The sequence below is a fragment of the Chlorocebus sabaeus genome, chromosome 23, assembly GCF_047675955.1.
Source record: "Chlorocebus sabaeus isolate Y175 chromosome 23, mChlSab1.0.hap1, whole genome shotgun sequence".
Classification (NCBI taxonomy): Eukaryota; Metazoa; Chordata; class Mammalia; order Primates; family Cercopithecidae; genus Chlorocebus; species Chlorocebus sabaeus.
In genome coordinates this window covers 26,089,406-26,103,905 of record NC_132926.1, presented here as the reverse complement: position 1 = coordinate 26,103,905, position 14,500 = coordinate 26,089,406, and the positions used below count along the sequence as shown (strand labels likewise).

General features: G+C 38.3%; 1 protein-coding gene across 1 annotated transcript in view; it reads left to right on the top strand.

Moving 5' to 3' along the window:
* The window catches only part of SGCD (sarcoglycan delta), a 1,043,506-nt gene that overhangs the window by 397,226 nt on the left and 631,780 nt on the right, over positions 1–14,500 (top strand). The window lies entirely within an intron of this gene.

Sequence of the window (14,500 nt, the reverse complement as noted above, 5' to 3'; positions counted from 1 at the left end):
TTAGTTTTGTTTATTTACACAATATTCTGAGTTTCTGTCCTGCATTGTCAGGAGCAGATAACTCACCTCTGCTTTGGGGCTCAGTAGCAAAGTGTAATATTTAAGGTATCTCTTTGCATCTGACTTCCTTTAAGATGTGAGAAGCAGCACAGTGTCATGGTTACAAGTGTGGACTCCAGAGCCAAGTCACCTTGACTCAAATCTCAGCACTGCTGCCTTGGATAAGTTGATTGTTTTTCCCATGTGTGAGGTGGAGATTATAGGAGAACCTACCTCACAAGTTGTTAGGAGAAAGAAGTGGGTCAATACATATGAATAGGAGTTAGGTTTTATTAATATTACCTTTAATTTTGTTTTGCTGACCTCTATAAGGCTTTATTATATTTCTTCCCTTGGAATTATAGTAATTAGATTTCTACTTTAACTTATTTGTACTGAGTTTGGAGTCCATAGAATCCCAAATATTCTTCCAGAATTAAAAAGCTATTTTTCACTCACCTATAATTTTCTTTCCTTTCTCTCCTTCTGACACACTTTCTGTAATTCTTTCTGAGAGTTCTCCGGGACTGTACGGTGTTGGACTTGTTATTAGCATCAGCAAAATGAATTTCAGGAAGCATGAAGCAATTTTTTGTTCCTTATTTCCTCTCAGAAATGAGGTTTTTCATGTACACTGGCAACTTAAAAAAAAAAAAAAAAAACTCTTTCCCATATCCAAGATAACTTTTCAAATTAATATAATGATTTGTTCCATTCTAAGGGGTAATTATCTGTAATGTTTTATTTTTAGAGTAATATCCAGTGATTTTCAGAAGCTAGAGGTTGTCATAAAATCATTGAAAGATAAGTAATGTTCTTCTAGCTACTCCGGGTGGGTGTCTCAGCTGGTTTGACCCTGCTTGAGAACTGAGTTTAGTATCCAGGCTGCCAGCTTTTATAAATTGTGAGGGTAAATGTGTTGTGAAGAGTCTGAGATCTGGGGTGAGCAGGGAAGAATGAGAGAGACAATATTTGAACAAGAAAAAAAATATGTTTAGCAAATTGGATCTATTTACACTATTACATTAAAGAAGGAAATTAAACAAGCTCTAAGACATCCATGGGCAGATGGATATAACCTCCTTATGAATGAGAAAAAAGAAGAGAGGAGATGCTCAGAGACATTCGCAAATTACCCTCAAACCTGTTTTCATATTTCTTTTGGAGAGCTTGTGGGTCAAAGTGGTATCTTCTATTTCCAGTATTCTCAAGGCACTGAGACAAGACAGAGTGTGACACTTCACAGTGAAAGAAATGATGCCCAGTGTGGCTGGTGTACACTGAGTAGGTGAGAGGGTGTGGTACAAGATGCCACCGGTGATGTAGCCAGGGGCCAGGTCTCAGATGACTTCCTAAGCAATGTTGAGAATTTGGGATTTCATTCTAAGGGCAGTGGGAAGCCTTTGGAAAGTTTGGACAGTGAAGTGGAAATCATTTATTTTTAAGATCCTTTCATCTGTAAGGTAGACAATGGACTGAGATCAGCCAGAGATGCCTTGAGTAGAGACTAGTTGAAGGCTATTATAATAATGCAGACAAGGAGATGTCTGCTTTTTAGTGGCTCAGTCTAGGAAAGAAGAGAGACCACACTCCTGTGTGGTCAGCAATCTTCTCCATATGAGAGGCACTGATGTGTAGCTAGTCATGTGAAAGAACTGAGAAAGAAAAGCAGACACAATTAATCCTTTACCATGTGTGTGCACATGTATTGGAGAGGTTAACAGTGTGATGTTACCTTAGTTTCACTTGTTAAAACCAGTGATAGAGGTGGATTTTTTTTTTTTTTCTTGAGACAGAGTCTTGCTCTGTCACCCAGGCTGGAGTGCAATGGCATGATCTCGGCTCACTGCAACTTCTGCCTCCTAGGTTTAAGTGATTCTCCTGCCTCAGTCTCCCAAGTAGCTGGGACTACAGGCTTGCGCTGCCATGCCGGGCTAGTTTTTGTATTTTTAGTAGAGACAGGGTATCACCATGTTAGCCAGGCTGGTCTTGAACTCCTGACCTCAAGTGATCTGCCCACCTCAGCCTCCCAAAGTGCTAGGATTACAAGAGGTGCATTTTTGTAAGCCTTCTTATGTGAACGAGTTCAAAGATTTACCCATTTGTTTTCCTTTTTATAAACCATTTTCTCCTCTTAGAAATTTCTCAACTTGGAACTTTCAGTAAGTGAGATGTAAAATTAAGATAGACGTTTTTGGATTTTTACCAAATGGCTCATGTAAGTTCATGAGCATCACTTGGCTAAGAACAATTATCAAGCATTTCTTTAGACTTTAATGTTTTCAGAGAACTTTATGATAAGTGACTAATTTAGCTTCACATTTGCCTGGTGAGAAGGGTGAGGGAAAAATAATAGCCAGTCACCTAAGTCACATTTATGTAATTCATAGGGCTCTGTGGATTCTTAAGACATATTAAATAGTAAATTAGTGTGTGCTGAGGATGGGAAGCATAAGGTTTTGGGAAGGCTTAGGATTAGCAAACCTGTGGTGGTAACAAGGTTGAAATGAATTCTCATTACTTCACACCTAGATTTTAAGGGATTGTTATGGTTTGTGTTTTTGTTTGAGAATTGAGAACCAGGAAGCTAGACCCATCATATGTAATCTCTCTCTATTAAGCAATCATATATAGAGGAACTATTATGCCCCTTCTACAGTTTAGGAAACTGAGGCCAGGTGGATAGGTGATTTGTTTGTTTGCATGGCCATTTAAGTTTGTAGAGTAAGAGTTCTATGGTTTGGGTGATTGATCGTCCAGGTCTTGATATGAGATGACAGCTTTCCCCTCCATATGGAGGTGATGAGGCTGTTCATTTCCTGGCCAGGCACTCTGGTCTGCTGTGTGTGTCTGTGTTGTTTTTTAAACTTTCTATAATCTACCTCTTGATAGGGCTAAATATGCTTCGAAATCTAATTTAATCTTTCTGGTTTCTAATGTGATTTCAATGAAAGCTTATTTCCAATGCAATGGTTTTGCAGTTATAGTGGAATCTCAGCTCATGTGCATTTAATTTATGTAAATTCAACTTTACGTGCATGACAAATAAAAAAGAAAACTGCTTAAATCGTGTAGAAGATCCTGTCGCCTGTTCCATGTGGTGAGCCCATGCCTCAGAGTAAGAGAAGAGATTCTGCTTTTCTTTCTCTGTCCCAGGCCTTCACACCTTTTATAGGGGAGGACTTTGCCTGAGTGAGATTCTATTGTTTAAAAATACTTAGTTTTCAAACACTCTGGTCCCTAAGAAAAAGTCTTCATTTCACTTGTTTTTGACCTAAGAACTCTCTGCTACAAAACTGGAGGGAAGATTTTTTTCCTTTGCATTTTTTTATTTATCTAACACACATTGAATGAGAACTGACTGTGCTCCAGTACTGTTTTAAGGACTGGAAATACAGCAAACCCTAAAAAATTCCCTGACCTCAGAGATCTTACAGTTGAGTGGCTTTTGAGGTACAAAATGTCAGCCTGAGCATGCTGCCTGCCTAAGACATTTCAGGATTAATACCATTTGTGTGTGATTTTCACTTAGCTGATCATTTTTAAAATTGAGTCTCTCTTTACAGCTGCTGTAGAAGACAGTTTGGCAGTCTTCTACAAAGCTAAACCTACTTTTACCATGGGATACAGCAGTCATATTCTTGGTATTTACACAAATGAGTGAAAAACTTCCGTCCACACAAAAACTTGCACATGGATGTTTATAGCAGCCTTATTCATAATTACCAAAAGCTGGAAAGAGCCAGCGTGTCCTTCTTTTGATGAATGGATAAATAAATTGTGGTACATCTATACAATGGAATATTATTCTGTGCTAAGAAGAAATTTTTATCAAGCCGTAAAAGTGCATGGAGGAACCTTAAATGTATATTACTACGTGAGGAAAGCCCATCTGTAAAGTCTATACGCTATATGATTCCAACAATATGGCTTTCTAGAAAAGGAAAAAACTATGGAGACGGTAGTTGCTAGGGATTTGTGGGGAGGGAGGGATAAATAGATGGAGCCAGGGAACTTTTAGGGCAGAGAAACTGCTCTGTATAATACTATAATGCAGGATGCATATCGTAATACATTTGTCAAAACCCATAGAATGCACAACACCAAGCATGAACCCTAATGTAAATTATGGGTTTTGAGGGATAATTTTGTGTCAATGTAATGGTTCATCAAGTTTAAGAAATGTACCATGCCAGTTGGTGGGTTATGCTGTGCATTTGAAGGGATGAGTAGAGCACAAGGGATATATATACGAGCTCTCTGAAGTTCAGTTCGATTTTGCTGTGAACCTGAGACTGCTATAATAAGTCGTCTACATATAAAGACACAGCCCCCTCCTCTCCATCACAGGTACCCTCACACAAGCCACAACTCTTTATGTATCCACTTATTTGTCATATCCCTTCTCTGATAATCTATGTAGTTTTGTAGTTTTACTGGGATCATAGAAGCATTTTATAAAATGCCACATTGTGCAACATGATCATGAAAGATGGGAAATAGGTGTTGGAGGCCTGGGTTTTTGTCATCCATCTGACCCAAGTCATTTATGTGACTTTGGATAAGCCTTTCTCCTCCCATCTATGAAATAATAGGATTCAATTGCCTAGTCCCTAGGGCCCCATCCAGTTGTTTTTTGAAATATTTTTCACTGAATGATTAAGACTTTTTCCTAATCATCGAGCAGTATGAAAGTAAAATTCCTTCAGTAAATTACAAGCCATATTTTCGTTCCTTTAAAAATCAAAATGTTTAAAGATATATAGATTAATGTTCTTACATTTTGCCATAGGACAGATTCCTGGAATCTCTTACACATATTGTTTGCATTGTGTGACACACTTATCTTTTAGACATTATTTTGGAGAAAAGATATTCAATATAACCTAACAGACAGGGATAGCAGATAATAGTCCAAATATTTTATTTTCAACTTTTATAATATTGTATTATAAAATATTACAATTTTTAAATTAAGGAAAATTATATGGTGAATACAGTGTGCTAATCACCCAGCTTAAGATTTTGCAAATTTGCTTCTTAATTGTTTAAACAATAAAATATTGATGTTTAAAATCTCACATGGAAATAAACTGTTTTATATTAACTTTTTCATTTCTGTTTCTAAATGCATCAAATGCTTATTAAGAAAAATTGGAAAATTTAAAAGGTCAAATGATACATAATCTTACCACCCCACAGGAGGACTATTAGGATCATTTTGGTAAACTTTCTTTGTCATGCAGATGCTATATGCACCTATATATGGCAAATAGTTATTTTTTATAATTTTATTATGGGAAATTTAAAACATTAAGTAAAGGGATAGGGTAATGAAATCCTATCTACCCATAAGCAAACCTCAAAGGTTTCTAGTTCATGGGCAGTCTTGTATGTATTACCTAACCCTTATTGGAGCAAATTCCTACCCATAGTACCACTTCTTTAAGTAGTTCAGTGTTCATCTCTACAAGATGACATCCATAAATATAAGGATAATATTATGTCAAAGACATTAATAAATCTTCAATATCAAGCATCTAATTATTTTTAAAATTATCGATAATTTTTTCTTACATATTGTTTGGAAATCAAGATCCAAATGAGTTTCATCCATTAAAATAGACTTTCTTGTCTCCTAAGTCTCTATTAATCCATAGTTTTCGCATCACTATTAGTCGTTTTTCTTGTAATTTATATGTGGAAGACAATGGGGTTATTTGTCCTACAGACAGTCTCACAGTCTGGATGTTGCCAGTTTTATCCCTATGATATTATTTACAGCATATTTCTCAGTCACCTGGATTTCCTATAAATGAGATTTAAGGATAACAACTTGATGTTATTTAGGTTGCATGTTTTTTATCACATGTAACTTCACCTATGAAGCTACATACCTCCATCAGGAGGCAATGATGTCTTCTCACTTTTGAAATGTTAGCAGCCGGCCGGGCGCCGTGGCTCAAGCCTGTAATCCCAGCACTTTGGGAGGCCAAGACGGGCGGATCACGAGGTCTGGAGATCGAGACCATTCTGGCTAACACGGTGAAACCCCATTTCTACTAAAAAATACAAAAAACTACCTGGGCGAGGTGGCGGGCGCCTGTAGTCCCAACTACACGGGAGGCTGAGGCAGGAGAATGGCGTAAACCTGGGAGGCGGAGCTTGCAGTGAGCTGAGATCTGGCCACTGCACTCCAGCCTGGGAGACAGAGCGAGACTCCGTCTCAAAAAAAAAAAAAAAAAAAAAAAAAAGAGTTGAAATGTTAGCAGCCATTGATGATTATTGCCCACATCTACTATTTTATTGGGGCTACAAAATGTTGATCTTAAAATTTTATTATTTTGTCTTCATTTTTGGTGATAAACTTCTATAAATGGAAAGTTTTATCAGTATTTGATTATAGACTATAAGGAAAGGCAGGATAAATGCTTGTTTTTCCATTATTTACCACTTTCAAAATAATGATCTGGTTCCCCAGAGATGACCAATAAGAGGTTTTCTGTCTTCTTTTTTTTCTTAGTATTATTATGATCTCATAGATTTAAATATATTTGTAGTGTTTTTATCCTTTGCAGTTATTATTCTTGGTGATGCTCTAATTTTTCTATCCTTAGTTTGCATTTCTCTTATTATTAATGTGGCTGAGCTCACAGACTATTTGCACTTCTTTTTTCTTTAAATTTCCTGTTGATGTCCCCTTGCCTATTTTTCTAGACACTTACTAGAGTTTTTCTCTTCTATCTCCAGAAAATGTTTATATGTTAGGAATATTAACTCTTTGCTCTTATGAGATGAAAAGAGTACTCACAAAATACTGTAAGCAGTGTAAGGAGATAAATAACAAACTCGGAAAACATGTTTACAATTTTTATCACAGGCAAAGATGAGTTCAGGTCTCAGCAGGAAAACGTATAACACAGTGATGGGAAGCCCAGACCCTGGACTCAAGACTCTCCTGCTTTCTAATCCATGCTCGATAATGTTACACAAGTTACTTTAACACTCCAAGCCTTCCCGTTCCTCATCTACAAACTGGGAATCCTAACAATATTGTCTCATTAGTTTACTGAAAAGATATCATAAGAAAATACAAGCTGAACACAGTGCTGGCACATACAAGCTCAATAAATCATAGTTTCAGAGACTCTTCTTGCTGAGTGCCAATAATGATGATAGTCAGTTGTGCTTTGTTGATGGCTTGGGGGTTGGGCAGTCATTCTACTCCTCTGAGCCTCAGACTCTTTGGGTTTACTGAATACATCAGTGTGAAAGGTCAATCCCTACAGGCCCGCCTTTCCTGCTTGCCACCACAGAGTTAACAAGGAAATTATGTGGCTTTGTTCAGACATCAGTCAGTGGAAGGCATCATACATAAATGATTGATTCATTTTCCTATACAGATAATATGTCTGTACAATGGCTCTGTCTTACTCTGTGCCTCAAACAAATGGACATGAAACTGAGTCCATACTCTCAATAATTTGGTCTAGTAGGGAAGATGCAAACACATTGTTGCCCATGTTACTATTTTTTTCATCCTCCTAAAACCCTTGTAAAATACAGGTAAGGTGTTATGCCCATTTTATAAGTAAGAAAATTCAGACCCACCATGGCACCATAGTATTAATTCAAGGCCCCTTGAGGAGGTTTTACTTAAATCTAATACTCACCCATGGAACTTCTACCCAGCTCTCAAGGGTTTGTATGTCCTGACTAGATGAAATGTCTTATATTTGTGTTTTTTCCTGTTTTCCTCCTTTCTGTAACTGGTCAGCTGACTTTATTTTGGAAGGATTTTACTAAAGCAAAAATAAAATCCCCAAAATCATTTGACAATGAATATTGGCAGCGAACAATTGCATACTTAGGTCCTTTCTAGATGCTGTTCTAAGTGCTTTAAAATTGATTATCACAAAAAACTCTTTGAGTTAGATATCAGCATGGTATTTGTGATGCAGAAGAAACACTGAGAGGATAAATAACATGTCCAAGGACACAACTCGGGGGTGGCTGAGCCAGGAATCAAACTCAGGCAGGGATCTAATGCTTTAGCCAGTATTATCTTTGCATTTTATGATATCAAGGCAAAATAATATCCTTGTTGATAGTCTCCTAGAATGACAGGTTTTTGCTGAGCATCCTTTTTTTGTGTGTTCACAGTGGTGTAATATTGTAGATCTGACTTCATGTGTCACTAAGAACAAGAGATCCAAGACTGCTGTTCTGGGAATAAGGTGATGCTGATCTATTTTCGCTGATATCAGTGATTCTGATCATTTTTAAAAATTGTGTTGGGCATCTAGAGATATATGGAAAGCTAGCAAAAATAGCCCCCGGTAATTTAATCACCCATCTGTCTAAGCATGTGGTCCAATTCTTCCTTCACACTAGCAAGTAAGGAGCTTGTGTAGGGGTGTCAGCCATTGCCTGGTTTTGGGGCAGCACAGAGGGCCCACTGTCTAGATTTGAGGCCGTGTGGGATAGCATGCTGCCCTGCGAATTCTGTTGGTATGTACATGGTATGTTGGTGCACTGGCATGCATGGAAGTTTATGGGGTGTAGTGTCTGAATATGCGAATCCTACAAAGAGTGGATGTATTTAAGGAAATCATACATACTCTTACTATTTGGCTAGGATTGAGGACCACTTCCTTGGTAACAAAGACCAATTTCTTAAGGCAAAGAGGGGACCTGTATTCCTAGACAGCTAAATTAGTAAATGTCAGACTTGAAGAGGTGCCAGGTGAATGCACACAGAAAAGGGTGAGGGTGGGCATCTATTCTATGTACATTCAATTATAAAAGCGCATCTACTTTTACTACTTGCACACCAGCAATATGTAACCCATGTTTAAAAGTTTATGAGAGACACATATTTCATTAACTAGCCAAGAAGGCTACAGCAGTTAGCCCAGGTGCCAGGAAATCTCCTAAACCCTCATTTTAACATTCAATGACATTTTTTTCCAAAGTCCCTTTGATTTCGTCATTCAATTTAAAAGGCTAATCAAGAAGGAAAATAATGCTAATACATTGGCAAGAGATTAGATATCTAAAAGTCACTGGAAGTTTTCTATCATCTTTAAAATCCAGCAGTACAGATTTTATTTTGCTCTTCACCAGCAGTTTTTGTTTGTTGTCTAGACTAGAAATAAACAGAAGGGAAGGTCTTTAATATTTAGCCAGCCAAAACTGGTGATTCTAGTTACAGTTGGACACCTAGATGTCCAAAGTATTTTATGTTTAATAGGCCCTACTTTGAGTATTGTCACCTGCTAGAAAATATAATCAATATTTTACAACTGAGGTTGACCACCTGTAGTGATTTAGTGCTAGGTTTACAATCCATGTAGCTCATTCCAGTATGTAGTGTGACCACCTCTAGGCCTTTGGAGGAAATGTACCCTCTTTTATTTGGGTGTCTTTACTATTCTCAGCAGACACTGAGCTGGGCCAGTTTTCAGTCATACTATTAGGAGACTGAGCTATTCCTTTGGAGTTTAAGTTGTGGCATTTCCGAGTGTCAGAACTAGGTTTAATCAGAAATAAAACCTAGGAAAGAAGCAACGGTGATTTTCAGCATGTTTGGTGAATGCTGATATGCTCCAGGGTCAGTTCTGAGTTTCAATCCTGACTTGTCACTTCCTAGTTATGTGATTTCAATCAGATTACTTAATGTCTCTTTCACTCGTGTCCGTGTAAAGAGACCACTGAACAGGCTTTGTGTGAGCAACAAGGCTGTTTATTTCACCTGGGTGCAGGCGGGCTGAGTCCAAAAAGAGAGTCAGTGAAGGGAGATAGGGGTGGGGCTATTTTATAGGATTTGGGTAAGTAAAGGAAAATTACAATCAAAGGGGGTTGTTCTCTGGCGGGCAGGAGTAGGGGTCACAAAGTGCTCAGTGGGGGAACTTTTGAGCCAGGATGAGCCAAGAGAAGGAATTTTATGAGGTAATGTCATCAGTTAAGGCAGGCACAGGCCATTTTCAATTCTTTTGTGGTGGAATGTCATCAGTTAAGGCAGGAACCAGCCATTTTCACTTCTTTTGTAGTGGAATGTCATCAGTTAAGGCAGGAACTGGCCATTTTCACTTCTTTTGTGGTGGAATGTCATCAGTTAAGGCAGGAATCGGCCATCTGGATATGTACTTCTGGGTCACAGGGGATATGATGGTTTAGCTTGGGTTCAGAGGCCTGACAGTCTCCAAACTCAATTTCCTTCTGTGCAAATGGAAGTAATATACATATTGTGAAGCATTGTTGGCAACAGGAATGCTATGTGTAGGTGTGTATGCCTATATGGTATCTCTACGATCACACTTCTTGAGAGGTAAATCTTTACAGCAATGCTTCTTTAATTCCCAGTAGGACCCAAATCTGTTGGCATAGTTTTAAATTTAAATTCATCATTAGATACATTTGAATCCATAGTTCATCCTTTCCCCCAGCACACTTCTGCTCAAAAATCTTAAGACCCATTTAGAGTTGCTAATACCTTCTACTACTCCCACTCTCCCTGGTTCTACCTTCTCAGGATGCCTGCCTCTCTTGGGAGTCTGTCTTGGGGCCAGGGTATCTGTGAAACCCATGTCTGTGTGTGCTTTATGCTTACAGGAATCATTTTTAACACAACCTAACCATTAGAGAGGTGTGGTTCACACTCTGCCATCAGAGCAACCACTAATTGATACCTCTTGAAAAATGACAGATTCCCTGAAGCGTTCAAGGCCGCCTGACAGGCAAAGATGCCACCTACCTCTATGATTAGTACTTTCCCATGCAGACACTGGTGATTTAAGACATATGTTGTTCTTTCTTGACATTATTTTATTTCACATTATTCCTAGTATATACTTTCTCATTTTATTTTACCATATAATCCCTTTATTGTTTCCAAGGATTTCAAAAAAGCTAATTTCTGAAGCTGTGCCCTCTGGACCTAGTGTCCTTTACTGTGCCATGTGGCATCTTATTAATGGATAGTGGAATTTGGTGAATACTTTTTAGTTTCTTTGTTGAAGGAGGGAAATAAAGCAGAAAGAGGTGTGTATTGGGTGGGAGGTAGGAAGCAAAGTAAGGAAATGAGAGTTGTTCCCAAGAAAACCAAATATTATGGAATTGTCTCTATCAAGCAGAAATTGGGATATTTATGTCAGCACACCCTATATCACTACTTGAGAGAATCAACAAATTTGTAGGAATGTGTCATGTCTAACCATATCTGGGCAAAGTTAGGAAATAACAAAAGATAAAGAAAAACTGCTGGAAAAAAGGCTTAATGAAGGTAGGAATAAAGTCACTATTATCCTCTACCATATCCCCAGTCTTTAACAAAGTGCATGGCAAAGATTGTATATTTCCTAAACATTTGCTTTGTAAATGTGTTTTGGATCATGTCCTTGGATGACTTAGAATGGACTGTAAGTACCTTTTCCCTGAAGCATTGTAACTATTTATTAGGTTGGGATGTAACTAAACCTGAAAGGTAGGTGACATATTTTTCTGTTGTTACTACCTGAGCATAGACAGTTTCTTAATATCAGTTGGGAAAAGAAGAAAGAAAGATGCATTTGGATAGACTTGAGACTTAAATTCTCAAAGCAGTCAGCACAATTTCTTTAATAACTCCATCTATCATTGTGCTGAATTACAGCATTGTTTGCTTCCAATGTTGTGTCTCTTGGCTTCAGAATGCAGGAATAATTGTAGACTGTGGCTTGACATTCCAAAACTGAGGCCAAGATCATCTTCAAATTGCCGGGTATGAGAAAGCAGACAATGAATGAATCAGAAAACATGACTTTCTCATGTTACAATGTTCCACCATCTGCCCTGGAATGTGGGGGCAGCTGGGGTAACTGCATACAACTGATCCTGGAGATGGTCTAGACAAAGTTGCCCAAAGTCATTAAGGGCTACAAAAGCAATGTCATATGATAAAAGATGGAAAGATTCAGACTCCAGTGGGAAGTAAGATGAAGGTAGATACATTTATGAAATATCATGCAGAATGTAACCCTGCAGCAGTAAAAACATTAAAAATAAAGAACAGTAAAAGTTTATTCAGCACTTACATTATGCACAGTAATGAGTGATTTACCTATGACTTCATTTCATTTGCATAAACATCCTAGAGGGATAGGTATTTTCATCATCTATCTTTTATAGAAAAGAAATATGATACTTAGAGAAGTTGATTATCTTGGCCAGGGTTTCACAGTGGTAGAACCAGAACCAGAACCTCAGTAGTAAACCCCAAAGCCGAGTTCTTAAACATTGCACCATATTTCCTAACCAGTTTTAGACTACTGAGGATAAGGGAGCCTTTTATTAGTTAAAAAAAAAAAAATGATCATTTTTGGGAGCTAAAGATCTTCGAAGGAATTTATGTTACCCCCAATGAGGGGTAACATAAAATAAAAATGAGGGGTACCCCAGGGAGAGGAAGGGACAACCCTAAAGGCAAATGACAAATTGGTGACCAAATTAGGTTTAGATCTAAAGTCCTTTGATGACTGCCCAATACCTTTTCCCTAAACACATCATTTCCCCTTTTTGTTATCTAACCCTGGATTCCTTTACTTCATATTTTTTATTATAGTAAAGCAGGGACTGAGAGTTGAGGGAATGACAGGAAATAATGGCATGGAAGCAAAGGCAGAAAATCTGAAAAAGACATGATGAAAGTAACAATGAGATTTCAGTATTAGCCTGTAAGCAGAGTCATCCCAATACGTGCCACACATACTCTTTAGAGTATCTCCTAGAAATAGTTTTAGGGCTTTTGTTTGCTAACTTCACAAATATACCTAACATTCATCTTTTGCATCACACTACAGACTATACCAATCCTTTTCCTAAACCCAACACTAGAAGACATTCATCTAGTCAGTATTTCATAGTTGTCAAAAATACAGGAGATGGAATGCTTTTGGTTCAAACCAGGCTCAGCCACTTATCAACTGAGTGGCCATGAGAAGGTTTACTTAACCTTACTGTCTGCTTATTCATTCATTCAATGAATATTTATTGAGCTCCACCTTCGTGCAAGGTTATCAGTGAAGTGAGGTGCTGGAGACACAGCAGGATACCAGAGGTAGAATTTCTTGCATGCATGGAGTTTACATTTTATTGGGGGATGAGAGATAATAAACAGATAGACATGTAATACATCAAAAAGACTTTTACATCTAGAGAAAAAGGGATGAGATATGTGGTATGAGTTTATAATTTTAAGCAGGGTAATTTTACAAGGGTCCTCACTGGAAAGGTAACATTTGGGCAAAGACATGAAACAGTGAGGAGAAAAGTTTCCCAGGTAGAGGGAATGATGAGTTCAAAGGCTCCTGATAGAGTCAGGGGCGTGTTAGAGGAACAGCATGGCTAGAGAGGAAGAAATGAGAGGGAGAAGGGTAGATGATGAGGACGGTGGTAAGAAAGATGCATCAAACATCAAGCAGGATCCTTTTGGCCATTGTAACAACTTTGACTTTGAGTCTGAGTGAGGTGGAAGGTTTTGAGCAGGGGAGTGTCATTCTCTTACATGGGCCTGGTGGAGAATACCAACCCTAGTCTGAGAGAGCCTGCTGTGCAACCTTGCAGATCTTTAATGATGTCTTGCACCAGCATGGTAGTAAAAGATGTGGTAAAAAATGGTCAGCTGCTGGATTTATTCTGAAGATAGCGCCACCAGAATGTGCTGATGAAATGGACAATGTGAGGTAGATAGGCAAGACAGGCATCAAGGTTTACTTGGAGGGTTTAGGCCTGACCAACTGGGTGAATAAAATTGCCATTGACTGAGAAGGTATACACTTAGAAGAAGGAGGGCTTTAGTATTTTCCAGGTGGGAGCTGGTGGTGGTGGTGGTGAAGTCATGACCTCAGTTGGGTCATGTTATATCTGACATGCCTATTGGAACCCCAAGTAGAGTTGTTGAAGAGTCAGTTGATTGAGTTTAGAGTTCAGGGAAATATCTGGGCCTGGAGACAAATATCAGAGTTTTCAGATTATAACTGGTATCTCAAGCTGTGGACCTGGAAGATGTAGCTGGTGAGAAAGTGTGTATAGAGAAGAGGCTCAGGACTGAACCCTAAGATCTCCTTATGTTGGAAACTGGGAGGATGAAAAGATGCAACAGAGGTAGCCAAGATGGAGTGGCCAGTGGTAGCAGTAAGATTGGTACCTTAGAAGTCAAGTGAGGGAGGTATTTCAAGGTGGAGTGATGCACTGGTGCCTGGTCTTACTTTTATGATAGACCAGTGTTAAACACATTGTTTTCGTATACTAAGGATTTGCTTGACACACAGATTGAACTGTGCCACAGATAATGAATCGTCATGGAAAATCACTTTTGCTCTCCCATCCTCAGTTTCCCTGTAAGTTAAAGGGCAAATTTGATTTGATAAGTCCTAAAATACCTTCTAGCCTTGATACACTATGAATTTTCTTTTTGTATAAT